This window comes from Psittacula echo (genome assembly GCF_963264785.1).
Source record: "Psittacula echo genome assembly, chromosome: 12".
Classification (NCBI taxonomy): Eukaryota; Metazoa; Chordata; class Aves; order Psittaciformes; family Psittacidae; genus Psittacula; species Psittacula echo.
In genome coordinates, this window is record NC_137747.1 from 13,576,920 (window position 1) to 13,591,012 (window position 14,093).

Consider the following 14,093-nt stretch of genomic DNA (forward strand, 5'->3'; position numbering starts at 1 on the left):
GGCGGCCCCGGCGCGCTGCTATGGGTGAGGGTCACCCAGGCAACCCTGGGGACAGGAGATCCCCGGGGTACCCCTGTAGGGGGGGTCACCCCGGGGTATGGCGGTGGAGGGGGTTTCTGGGATACCCCTGAGGGTAAGGGTGCTCCGGGAGAGGGAATGGTATCCCCAGGGTGTCCTCAGCAGTACAAGTGCCCAGGGAGTGCCTCTAAGCGCAGGCCCCCCAGGACAGTCTCGGAGGTGGGGGTCCCCAGGGCATCACTGTAAGTGTAGAGCATCCTCAGAGGCAGAGGTCTCCCATGAGTGATAGGTCCCCAGGGCCCCTCATGGTGAGGATCCTGAGGCACCCCCATGGATAGGGGTCCCCTGGGCCCCCCTCTCGCGGTGCCCACCCAGCCATCGGGGTGTGCGGAGCTGGGCACGGTGCCTCTCGGGGGGAGCCCATTCACAGCCAGCGCCTGTGCGAGGCTGCTCCCTCCCACCCGCCGCGTCTCTCGTCCGTTACAACCCGGCCCCAAACCGCTGAGAGCATCCGAGGGCTGAGTTTGAAAAATGCTGCTCCGCGCTGCCGCGGCTCGCAGCGGGTGATGGGCTCTGCCGCATCCTGCAGCCCTCCCGTGCCCCCTGCACTGATTCGGCTTTTAATGCTGGGCAGCACAACCCCAAGACAACAGCTGCTTGCCCCCAGGGGCAAACCCGAGCCTGGCCGAGCTGCAGAGCCAGAGGGGAGACTGAGATGAGCTCTTAGGCAAAAGCTCTTCCCTGTGAGGGTGCTGAGGCGCTGGCACAGGGTGCCCAGAGAAGCTGTGGCTGCCCCATCCCTGGCAGTGTTCAAGGCCAGGTTGGACACAGGGGCTTGGAGCAAGCTGCTCCAGTGGAAGGTGTCCCTGCCTGTGGCAGGGGTTGGAGCTGGATGAGCGTTAAGGTCACTTCCAACACAAACCAGTCTGGGATTCTGCCTGAGATAAATACACGTGGGGGTTATTAAGACATTGCTCGACACGCAGCCCCCTGCCCCCCCTGGGGAGCCCCCCCAAGCACCCTCTGGGACGTGGGGTGAGATTGAACCCCCTCTCTGCCCTAAGCCAGCCATGCATCCAGCATAGGAAAACCAGGATTGTACAACAAACCAAGGCTTTTGTTACAGGAATAGCTCCAGGCTGCTCATGGGCTGAACAAGCGCTATAAATCGCATGGATGCCTCTGGCCATGGCTTGTTGAGTCCCTCCTGCAGCTCTGTGAGTCTCAAGGTGGTGGCTTCAGCTGGTCAACAGATGATGACTGGGACAAGGGGATGCAGGTGGAATAAGGGACCTCCAGAAGGTGAGGGGGACTCAGTGCCCCAATCCCACAGTACAGCCACTGCACTGCGGGACAGTTCCTGGGTTCTCCTGCCCCTTCTAGGCTAAATCACAGCCACAGACGCTGCTTTTCAGGCTGGGACACGTCACCTGATCCCACACCTCCCAGGGAAGGAGGATGAGCTGTTACAGGTCCCATCTCACAGCATGGTGTACGAAGGATGGATGGAAGGCAGCGTGGAGCTGCCTTTCTGTATGTGCTGCAGAGCTACACATGCCCAGAGCTAAGGGGAAGGCTGCACCATGAGCAGAGCTGTGATTCAGTCCTGCTGCATGACTGCACATGCCCCTGCATGGGACATCAGGCCCCGCCCCACAAGTGCTCAGCTCATTAATGAAAATCATTACTTTTCCTCTGAGCACTTGTCAATGGTGTAACACAGGGCACACCATGGGCTGCCCTCATAGAGCCACACAGAAACAGGGGAGCAACGGATGAAGGCAGCATGGCCCCAGCCTTGTCCTTTGGGACAGTCCCCAGGATGCCATAAGAATGGGGCACAGATGGCCCTCAGAACTGCTCAGGGTTGAGCACAGAGTGAAAAGGCTTTCCCAGAGAGCAGCCTCCTTCAGGGAAGCTCGTGTCCCAGGGTGGTCTTATCACGCACCACTCATTTGCTAGAGCTGGGAACTCATCCCTGCACTCTCAGCCTGGCTCTGCCTTGTTCCCACTCCTATCCAAGTGGCCTCAGGTTGTTGCATCCAGTGGTGGACATGAATACCATCACAGCAGGGTGTGCATCCCATCACTTTCGCAGCACAGTGAGCTGGCAACAGGCTGTGATGGCTGGTGAGGGCTGAGCCAGGCCTGCTCTGGGACTGCTGCCTAGGGAGCAACTGCTCCAAGGCAGAAACAGGTTTGGGGTGGAAGTGGGAGGGATATTAACAGACCTCAAGATACCCCTGGGGCTGGAGGCAACACAGACAGCCAGATTCAGAGCTGAGCCAACATTACCCTGGGCCAGGCACCTTGTCCTGCACTCACCATTGTGTTGGCACAGCCACGGAGACGAGCTGGAGGACACGGAGCTCTCCATGGGGCTGTGCCAGCTGATCTCAGGGATGCTCTGTTGTAGTGGTTGGTCTTGAACTAGCTGTTCCCAGGAGAATCGGTCAATGAGTTTGAATTAAATGCTGGTGGATGGCTTCCCGAAGCCTCTGAAAGCAAAGCAATGAGCTTAACCAGCCCCCTGGGCGCTGCGCAGGTCTGGCCGGCAGCCAGCCCCAGCCGGGAATCAGTGCATCCCTGAGCAAAGGGAAAGGGCTGCTCACCTGCGCCTGCACTGCTGGAGGTGGGCTCGAGCAGGGCAGGAGTTCCCCCCGGCCACTCTGCACATCCTGAGGGCCACCAGGGCCTGGGAGAGGGGACACAGCGAAGTGGTCAGAGGGAGCATCTCCTGCTGTACCACAGAGCATCCATGAGAGGTGCTTGCTCCTGGCACAAGGACATGAATCCTGCAGATCCCAGTCAGCACCTCCAGGGCCACCAGCTCATAGGAGTTGATGGCACCTTGCTTGGTGTGGACAAGGGCAGAAGAACCCCAGGGGTACAGATCTCAGAAGAGGGGTCCTCAGCACAAAGGGCAGAGCCCAGAGGAGCACTAGGAAGCAGCAGCAGGGCTTCCCACCTGAGCACCTTTCTGGATCAGGCCCTGGACTCTGCATGCTGCTCCTATGGCTCTCAATGTCAGTGCTGGCTTTGCTCCAGATCTCTGATGAGGTTGTCATGCGTATGGTTAAGATGCTCAAAGCCTTGTAGCCAAGAGCTACAAAGCAAAGAGCAGCAAGCCCTGGAGTGTGGCAGGAGACAGAGCTTGAGCCCTCAGCCTTGGAGGGTGCAGTGGGACCCAGTGAACCTACACATGGCCCAAACCCTATTGATCAAAGCCAAAAAACCCCCACAAATTCATCCTGTAATTTATTAGGGAAAAAAGATTCAGCAATGGTTGCAATGCTCAGCCAACATTCAGCATCCCCCTTGGTCAAAGTGTTTGAATCTGATACTAAGCACTTCCCATACACACTATTTGAATGACAAACCTTCTGATGGTGTTATTTTTAAGCACCTATATGCATTGCTCGGTGAAGTGTCCTGCTTCCCCCTCCCCACCACTGCTTTCACTGCTGGGGTTTGCTGCCAGGGAGGGTCCAGCATAGGGACGTGCAGCCAAGGGCAGAGCCAGCATCCCAGGGGAGACTCTGGGAGCAGAGGGGACAGTGTGTGTGTCCTGCTATGCCGTGCTCATTCCTGGGGGAATCGCTTTGTTTTCCAGCTGCAGCACATCTGCTTGCAGCGCTGCTTGACATGGTGTTGCATCAAGGACAGTCTGCGGCAACCATAGCAACAGCACTGCCTTGCTTTTCCACCTTTCCCAGCAGCAGTGATGCTGATTACTTCCAAATTCCCTGCTGCCTGAGAAATGCCAGCAAAACCCCTCTGGCCAGGCAGGAGGGAGGCCTCTGGGGAAGGTACCCAGACTCTGCACTCCCACCCCCACCAGCCCTGAGCCACATCCCAAATCCCGGCTCTCTCCATGCAGCATCAGCAGGGTGGGAAGCACTGCCTGCCTGCACCAACAGCTCGGATCCCAGAAGAGGAAGGAAGAAGAGCCAGGAAGAGCCAAGCACCCTGTGAGAGACTGATCTGAAATCAGTCTGTCCATTGTCTCAAAGACTGGTCTGAGAAGCTGAGCTGGAAATCCACCTGTCTTTTGTCTCAGAGATGGGTGGGAGGAGTTAACACTCCAGTACCCATTGCCTGGGAGAAGGGTGTGAAGAGCTGAACTGGGACTCCACCATACATTGCCTGAGGGATGAATGGGAAAGAGCTAAGCCTCTTCCTGCCCATTACCTTGAGGACTGGTGGGAGGAATTGCTGCCCATTGTCCCAAGACTTGCTGCAGCCACCTGAGTGTGCAGACACGTGCAGTTGAAGAGCTGGCTGCAAGACCAGGGAAACTGGTTCACTAGGAACGTGTAATACGCGACGTGAAGAACAGGGGTACTCCCCTCAACTCATTATAAAGGGGGAAAAGGTAATCACCAAGAAGGACATCACCAGGGTTGCCATGAGGATGGCTCTGGAAGGATATCTCCGTAAGGACACTTTCCACCGACTACTACGGACCCTGAGGGACACTCTCCATGAGACACCGCCGTGAGAGCAACTCCATGAGACACACTCCATGGGGACGACCCCAGAAAGATGCCTCCATGAGGACACTCACCTCCGATGGGCTCTTGGGGGATGCTCTGCTCTGATACCGACTACGAACCCTGAAGAACTCCCACCACCAATGACAACAACGGGTCTCTGGGACACCACTGGATCCACGGCGGTGACAATCTCTCTGCATCTCTCTCTGCACCCTGAAATCTTGCATCATTTTGTACCTTTTATCCAAATCTGTCCTATCGCTATCCCCCTTATTACAGTAATTTCCCTTTTTTAATAATTGTCCTTTTGTAATAAACAAACTGTCCCATTCCGGTACTTGACCTCACTTGCGTCTTGATTTCACTCTTGGGATCATGAACTGAAACAGAGTCCGGCACTGGGGTTTTCTCCAATCGGACCCTGACACACCCAAACATCTCTGAGGTCAGCAGCAGTCTGTAAGCAGACAGCAGTGCCAGCATTGTGTGACAGAGCACAATGGTGTTGCCTCACTGCTGGGGTTTGGAGATGGGGCCCTGGGTCTGGAATGGTCACCGGCATTCAGGTTGTCAGAACAGCCCTCATGGATGCTGATCAGAGCAGCACCCAGTTTCCATGGCACACCCTTAGCCTCTCCCTGACCTGCTGTAAGGTATCCCAGGATGCAAAGATGAATAAAACACTACACACACCCTGAACTCCCCTTCCCAGAGCAGCACCTACTCCTGTGCCAGTGGCTGCTGCAGCACCCACTGGTCTCAACCCACTGAAGCTCGCCACCAGCCCCACAGCCTCCCGCTGGGCCAATCCCACCTTCCAGCGCTGTGCACTTTGCAGCTCATCACCCGTGATGCCTGTGGTTCCTCACCCTGCCCTTGGTGCAGGTCCTGGAGCCACACAAGCCCCCCTTGCCTGTCCTCCCCTGAAGGCATGGTTTGGGGGGCTCAGTGCTCCTGGACCTGCTTTTGGGGGTCTCTTACTTTTGGGGTACTAAGCCACCACATTCAGGTCCAGGCTGCACCACCCTTACACAGCTTTCCTACATAGAATAGTTTGGGTTGGAAGGGACCTTCAAAGCTCATTTAGCCCAAGACCTTGCAATGAGCAGGGACATCTTCAACTAGATAAGGTTGCTCATAAGCACATCCTGCCTGGCTTTGAATGTTTCCAGGGATGGGGCATCCACCACCTCTTTGAGCAACCTATGCCAGTGTTTTACCACTCTCATTGTAAAGAACTTTTTTGTCACATGCAGCCTGAATCTGCCTCTTTTAGTTTAAAACCCTCACCCCTCATCCTGTTGCAACAGGCCCTGCTTAAAACGTCTCCCCATCTTTCTTATAGGCTCCTTTTAAGTACTGAAAGGCAATAAGGTCTCAGTCTGGTTCTGCAACAGCAACAGTGCAGGAGAGTAAGGTCAGGTCTTGGGTCAGGTCCAAACAACACACTGAGCCCCCAGCCTGGCTGTCCCAATAGTGGTGATGCTGCAGTGTGGGAGGATGGGCTGTTTGTGACGGACAACAGGGATAAACCTGCTCTGGAAACCCAACACAGCACTCAGCATCTCAGCCACGTTCATGGCACCAGGGGAAGGGCCACCACAGAGTGACCCAGGACCCCAGCAGGCAGCCTGGCTATCCCAGCACATGAGTGCCTTGGTTGAGGAATGTCCAATGGGATTCAGGACAGCAGCGGGGGGTCTCCGAGATGCTGAGGGCATCTCCCAGGCTGCCTGTTCCCAGCTCAGCCTCACAGGAGCTGCTCTGCTGGGGACAGAGACAAGGACATCCCCATGGGCCACGGGGGTGCTTTCCTCGCCTCGCACCCTAAAGCCCAAAGCAAACCAAGGGGCTTTGGAAGCAAAATTCAGTGGCAAACCTGCAGAGCGGCGTTCCCCGGCCGGCGGAGCTGCATTGCCATCTGCAGCCCAGCACAGAGGCTGCAGCCACCGCCAGCGGGACACGGGCTGCCGAAAGGGCTCCTCAAAACGCCCTGCAGAGACACTCGCACATCGTCGTACGTGCACGTGTTGTTACCCTTGTGCTCGTACTAACGGCGATAAAAAGTTGCTTCATCGAATCCCAGCCTGGTTTGTGTTGGAAGGGACCTTAAAGCTCCTCCAGCTCCAACCCCTGCCACGGGCAGGGTCACCTTCCACTGGAGCAGCTTGCTCCAAGCCCCTGTGTCCAACCTGGCCTTGAACACTGCCAGGGATGGGGCAGCCACAGCTTCTCTGGGCACCCTGTGCCAGCGCCTCAGCACCCTCACAGGGAAGAGCTTCTGCCTAAGAGCTCATCTCAGTCTCCCCTCTGGCAGGTTCAAGCCATTCCCCTTGTCCTGTCCCTACAGGCCCTTGTCCCAAGCCCCTCTCCAGGTTTCCTGCAGCCCCTTTAGGCACTGGAGCTGCTCTCAGGTCTCCCCTTCAGGAGCCTTCTCTTCTCCAGGCTGACCCAGCCCAGCTCTCTCAGCCTGGCTCCAGAGCAGAGCTGCTCCAGCCCTCGCAGCATCTCCATGGCCTCCTCTGGCCTCGCTCCAACAGCTCCACATCCCTCTTGTGCTGCTGCCCTAGAGCTGGATATGTTCTGTTGGATATCTGAGGAAAAAACCAGCATCCTTTAAATATCAGCTTAGTACTTGCAGTGTCCAGTTTCCCTACCTCATCCCTATCAGCAGGATGGGAGCAAAAGGAAGGCTTTTTGCCTTGCTAACGTGTTGCTGGTGGTGCCCAAAATGGAATACTACAGCACTACCCAAAACACCAAAGGTATCAGGCACGGGAATGTGAAATAGAAATGAAAACCTGGATGAAGTCTGTGTTCAGCTGGGACAGCCCAAAGGCTGATCTGAGAGCACAGTTGTAGGTGCAGGTCCATCTCCCCTCCATCAAAAACCACTGAGGATGCTCAACCATGGGTCCACACTGGGGAGGAGGAAGGGCAGCACCACCATGGTTCAGTCGAAGGCTCAGGGATCCACAAGGAAAAGCCTGCACAAGTTGTTCTCTTCACTTGGCCACCAAGAAGCTGCCAGCACCTGCTCTGTAGAAGCTCTCAGGGCTGGGCAGTCACACTGAGGTGCTGGCCGCAGGCTGGCTCTTAAGGTGTCCCCAGCGCACGCATGGAGCTCTTTAAAGACACAGGGATCTTGCAGAAAGAAAGAAACCAGAACCCCAGCAAAGCCTGGAGCTGCAGCCGTGTTCAGAGCTTGGAGCTGTGCCCCCAGCCTAAGTCCAGCCGTGTTTGCACTCACCCTTTAAGGCAGGCTTTGTAGCCAGAAGCTCAGGGCAGGCTTTGAATGGTGAGAGGGAAAAGGATTCTAGAAGCCATCAATGCTTCTCCTGGGGAAGGCCTCCTAAAATAGGGTGAAGCCACACTTTGTAGCTGTAAACCCAGGCAGCATCAGGCCAACATTTAGCAGCAGCTTACAGACAGTGAATGAACGCGAAGGAGAAAGCACAGCAGCTTCCTCCTGTGTGTGTGTCCCAGCACACCTTAACCAAGCGTATCCACCAGCTGCACTGAACAGAAAGTACCTCATGAGCCCTGCTCGCCCCTTCAACACCCGCCCCTGCCTCCGCAGCAGCAGGGAGCCCTGGGCACACCGATAACCACAGCCCCTGAGGAGCCCCATGTGGGGCCTCGCTCACCCCCACCTGTGATGCAGGAGCTCTGCTTAAGCTCAGAGCCAGGCGCCATCTTGCTCCTTGGCTGCGGTTCCTCCTGGGGAGTTCCTCTCTTGTGGTGTCTCAGAGCTGATGCTGCTGGGAGGTTGTTTTAGAGCCCTGATTGACTTCTGCTGCCCTTCTAAAGCACAATTGAGTTGGAAGCTTATGTCCATGGCTCCGAAATCTGGTAGCTGGTTTGTGGGCAGCCATCTTGGCATGCAGAGGAGGTGATTGCAGCTGCCAAGTGTAGCAGCCAGGCCTGGGGGTGCGTGCTTCTTATTTGTGTCTTACTTATGCTAAGGGTAGAAAGGCCAAGAGAAGAGCTGCATTGTCAGGAGAGTTTTCCTCAGTAGGAGGTGTAACACTTGGTGCTCTTTCAGTGGTTGCTGTGCTGCTGCTCTCCTGTTTAATGAACCCTGTGATATGGTGGGGTCTGTACTTCATAATTGTGCCACATGGCTGGGATAGGATCATGGAATGGTTTGTGTTGGAAGGGACCTGAAAGCTCATTCAGCTCCAACCCCTGCCACGGGCAGGGACCCCTTCCACTGGAGCAGCTTGCTCCAAGCCCCTGTGTCCAACCTGGCCTTGAGCACTGCCAGGGATGGGGCAGCCACAGCTTCTCTGGGCACCCTGTGCCAGCGCCTCAGCACCCTCACAGGGAAGAACTTCCTTATATCTAACCTGAACTTCCCTTGTTTCAGTTTGAACCCATCACCCCTTGTCCTACAGTCCCTGATGAAGGGTCCATCCCCAGCATCCCTGTAGCCCCCTTCAGACACTGGAAGCTGCTCTGAGGTCTCCACGCAGCTTCTCCTCTCCAGGCTGAACAGCCCCAACTTTCTCAGTCTGTCTCCATACAGGAGGAGTTCCAGCCCCTGGTCATAATTGTGGCCTCCTCTGGACTTTCTGCATCACCAGCCCCTCATCCTGCGTCCCTGGATGGGATGTGAAGAAGAATCCAAGGAATGTAAAACCCATGGATTGAGATCAGAACAGTTTAATAACCAAAGTACAACAGGTTATGTTTATATAGAATATAAAACTAAAAAGAGAAAGTGAAGAGGAAAAACCCAAGAAACACAAGTGCTGCACAATACAGTTGCTCACCACCCACTGATCGATATCTGACCCGAGCAGCTATCTGTCCCTCTGGGGTAACTCCCCACAGTTTCTATACCGGGCATGACGTGCTCCGGTATGGAATACAGCCTTGGATAGTTTGGGTCAGGTGTCCTGTCTCTGCTCCCTCCCGGATCTGTGTGCCCGTCTGTCCTGGGTTCAGCAGTAGCAGTCAGTTTTTCTACTGGTGCAGTGCTGTGTTTTGACTTTTGGCCTGGGAATAATACTGACAAAGCCAATGTTTTCAGTTGCTGGTCAGAATGTTTACCCTGACCAAGGACTTTGTGAGTCTCATGCTCTGCCAGGGAGGAGGAGAAGCCGGGAGGAAGCAGGAACAGGACACCTGACCCAAACTACCCAAAGGGGTATTCCATACCACAGCACATCATGCCCAGGATGTAGAACTGAGGGTCCCCGGCAGGGCTGGATCACTATGGGGTGGGGGTGAGGTACCGGTTGGTAAGCGGTTGTATTCTCTTCCTTGTTATTTCCTTTATCATTATTACTATTAGTGGTAGCAGTAGCGATTTGTGTTATACCTTAGTTATTAAACTGTTCTTATCTCAACTCATGGGAGTTGCATTCTTTTGATTCTCCTCCCCGTCCCTCCAGAAGCAGAGGGAAGAAAGGTGTGGGGGGGGAGTGGACTTCGTGGTTCTGATTTATGGCCTGGGCTTAAACCACGACACCGTCTCATGGCAGAGCATGAAAGACTGAAAAGTCCTTGATCAGGGTGCGTGGTACTGAGCATCAAATGAAACATCAGTGGGTTATCTGCATTGTTCTCAGAGTGAAGCCAAAACACAGCATTGCACCAGCTACTAGGGAAAAAATGAACTCTATTCCAGCCGAAACCAGGAGAGTTTCCACCCCTTATTCCATACCATTCGTGACATGCCAGGTCTCACACTTTCCACCATCAGCTTTCCTGTCCTTTGAGAGATACATACATATACGTATATTATATATATGCATACATGTATGCACACCCAGATATATCATTCCCCTAGTCTGTGGACCATCACTACAAGCGTTTGTTGAGTTCATTCAGTCCACGACTTGGGGCTCCATCTGTCATGTGTCTCTCCGGGCAGGAAAGATGGGTGGTGTGTGGTGCTGGCTTGTTGCATGCTGAAGCTTATTCTGAATCCATCTCCATTGCACTTGTCCAATTTTACTGAGTCCATGCTTCGTGAATGTGATGATCAAAAGGGAGTCAGGTTCAGATCCTCCAAGCTGGAGCAGTGGAGATGGGTGCCAGGAGGTGTCCAGCGCTGTATTGGGTGTAAGGCCACCGTGGCAGCGGTAGTATCCAGCGTATACAGCATCACACAGTTCAATTCAGTGGCTGTTCTCACCCAGAATTAAATCCCTTTGAGATACACACCAGCCTTGCCCATCCTCCCACATTACCCACCAAGTGCACCAGGTCCTTGAGCGAAAGCAGTCCCACGAGCAGGTTTGCTTTTACCCAAGGCAAGACCAACCCAGACCGTTTTCCCCATCAGATTCTTTGGTAGTTTGTGGTACAGTGGGGCCTCCCAGCACGTGTCACCTCCTCCTCTGGTGACCTTCCACAGTCTTTGCCCTCTGCCCAGTCCATGAGGACTCCTAGGATTCCTGGGTGACTGGAGCTTATTGGTGACTATGGGTGACTTATTTGAGCTCGTTGTCTCCGTGTTCATCTTTCCAGTCTATTCCCAAGTACTGGCTTTCCTGTGCAGGTCCCTTGCCCTTACCCTGCTTTATTGCCAAATCCTCTGAGAGACCAGGCAAGGTGGAAAGCTGCATAATTTCCCCTGTCTCTAAAGCAGCTATTCCAAAAGCACATTGGTACCCTTTAGGGTTCTTGAAATACCTTCTCCTGAGAGGGTCTATGCCAAGGATGCCTCTGGGCCAGTCACAGTGGGGTGCTTTTGCCACTCCTTCCCAGTCAGGCTGAGTTCAGCCTCCAGAGCAGTCAGCTGTTGGGATGCCCCTGTCACTCCAGAAATAAAATGTGTTATGGCCCTTGATGGTATTAGGGTGCACTGTGCACTGGGGTATACTAGTAGTTGTGCCAGGCCATCTAAGCCATAGGGTCCAGTTAAGGTGGTTGTCCCTGTCCTCCACGTGGCTGGAGGCAGGGCCCCTCTATGCCTGGTATTAGGTATGCTGGGGCTACCTAAGAATTAGGACCAGTGGCCGTGACTGGTCTGGCCCCTGTGACAGACACTGGTTGCAGTGACTGCAGCTGATCCGAGCTATTACTGCTGTTGGTCTCCACTCCAGACTTTTGCAGTGGCCATATGAGGCTATTGAATGGTGAGAGAGACCTGCTGATAGCTCCTTGGATCTCCAGTCTATGGATCAGGGAGTGTTGGTTGGTGAGGTATTGCCACGAGTGCACTGTTGTGGTCACTATTGGCACTTGTTATTCTTCGACCTTCTGTAACCCCACAGCAGAGAGACAAGGCAAGGTGGAGGGCTGCTTCATTTCTCTGTCTCTATAGCAGCTATTCCAAAAGCCTGTTGGACCCTTCAGAGTCCTTTAAAAGTCTTCTCCTGAGATAGTCTGTGACTGTCTGTAATGTGTTGTGATCCTTGATGGTATTAGGTTACACTTTGTACTGGTGTGTGCTATGGCCTTATACATACATGGCTCTAACATGTCAGCCTATCTAATCCACACAGTCCAGTTAACCCAGCTGCAGCTTCAGGGAGTCCTGGAGCTCCGCAGATGCTGGAATAGCTTTGGCTGTGCAGAGCTACTCTCCACTGGGCCAGTGGTGGAGCAGGGTTTTAGTTATGACAGCAGGCACAGCTCTGCACCTCTTCAGGACAGTGAGGAAAGATGTGGAGCATTGTTTCAGCTGCAAAGTTACCTCTAAAATACGAGTACTGATGGCCATGGGTGCAGTGGGGCAGAAGAGTGAATGATGTTGGTTGTGCAGTGTGGATGTGGGCAAAGTTCTACAGTTCTAATTGCTTATAGAAGCATCTGTGCTGGTGCCTTGGGTGCCACAAGTGCAGTTTTGCCCAGACCAGCCCTCATCTTGGAGCTTGCCAAGAATCTGTGCTGCAGCAGCTGAGCAGGACCAGTCCCAGTGGCAAAGGCACTTTGCTGTCACCATTGAGATGGTTTCAGTTCCTTGTTGTGGGGCTTGGGATTGTGCCTGCTCAGACAGGGGGATGGAATCATCTTTGCTTGGGAGCAGAGCCGGTGGCGAGATGGCAGCCTTCAATAGACCTTAGGATGATGATCTTAAAGGCCTTTTCAAAGGCGGATGATTCTGTGATTCTATGAGCAGGACCTGTTTGAACATCTTGAGCTGTAACCAGTGGTCTTGGATTTCTCGCACCTCCTAACACATCAGCATTGGGAAATCCTTCATCCTCATCCCCTTTTCTTCTCTTCCCATGCTTTTCCCTTTGATTTCATCTGCCATCTCCCAGGGGATCTGCTTCCTGCTCGTTTGATTTTGCAGGGACTTGGCTGCCATGGGATGCTGTCGTGCAGACTCTTGCTCGCTGGTGGTGCTGGCTGTCATGGGGCGCTTGGTCGGCCTGCTGCCCACCCCCGCCAGTGAGGGCACCCTCTGGCATGAGACGAGTCCCAGGGGCAGTGGCAAATGGCTTAGAAGCACCCTGGGCTGGCTGTGCAATGCCTCCTGCACCAGTCTGTCAGTGATGGGTGGTTGGTGCTGGGAGGCATCCGAGGGGCTGGCCTGAGGACTGGGCACTGGCAATGGCTTTAAAAGCACCCTGGGCTGTCTGTTGAGTGCCTCCTGCACCAGTCTGTGTGTGATGAGTGCATGGTGTGGGAGAGCAGCCGGGGCCAGGACACTCCGCAGTGGCACGCGGTTCAGAAGCACCCTGGGCTGCCAGCGGGGGCTCAGCAGTGGATTTTCCATAGGAGCTGCCACGGGATCCTTCTGGGGACTCTCCTGAGCTCTGTCCCCTGCAGGCTCTGCAGCGTCCTCAGAGCTCTGCACAGAGCTCTCCAGAGAGCTCTCCTCTGCAGTGTGCGAGGGGCTCAGTGGTGGCCAGGGCGAGAGGTCTGCTGATCCCCTGACCTGCTCTCCCTGTGGGTCCTGCAAGGGGGAGGCCGGCACCTCCCAGAAGGGGTCGGCACCTCCCAGCATCGCTGACCCTGAGCAGCCCTTGTTCTCCTGATGTGCACCCAGCGCTGCAGCGCGTCAGGGACTTGGTTGAAGGAGCTGTCGCTGTCCAGGCTGCTGGGGCTGCCGTGGAAGGTGTTGTCAGCATCCTCCATCTCCATAGTGCTGCTGTCCTCTGCCCTGTACACCAAGAGGAGGGGGAGCTGGTTGGGATGGGGACTTTGGGGACATCAGGAACTGTGTCCTTGACAGCCCCCAGCCCCACCACCTCCAATGTCTCTTTGGTGCAGCTGCGCTGAGCCATGCACCTGGAGTGTTCAGGGAGCTCATGGAGCATCTCAGCAGAACAGCTGGGTCCATCCGTGGTCTCGGTGCTGTCCTCAATGTCGGAGAGCTGTGCCAGCAGCGCCCGGTCCAGAGTGCAGTCTCCATTCGCCACCCGCTCCAAGAATCTGAAGAACTCGGTGAGGAATTTGGTGATGGTGAGGCTGTTGGGGAAATGGAGAAATCAGGCACAGCGTCCTCTGTGTCCCCTGGCCCCACCACCCCCCGCCACCACCAATGGCTCTTTGGGCAACCGTCCTGCACCGCGTTCCTGGAGTGTTGGGGGGCTCGAGGAACATCTCGGCAGAACAGCCTGGTCCATCAGGGGTCACGGTGCTGTCCTCAATGTCGGGGAGCTGCCCCAGCGC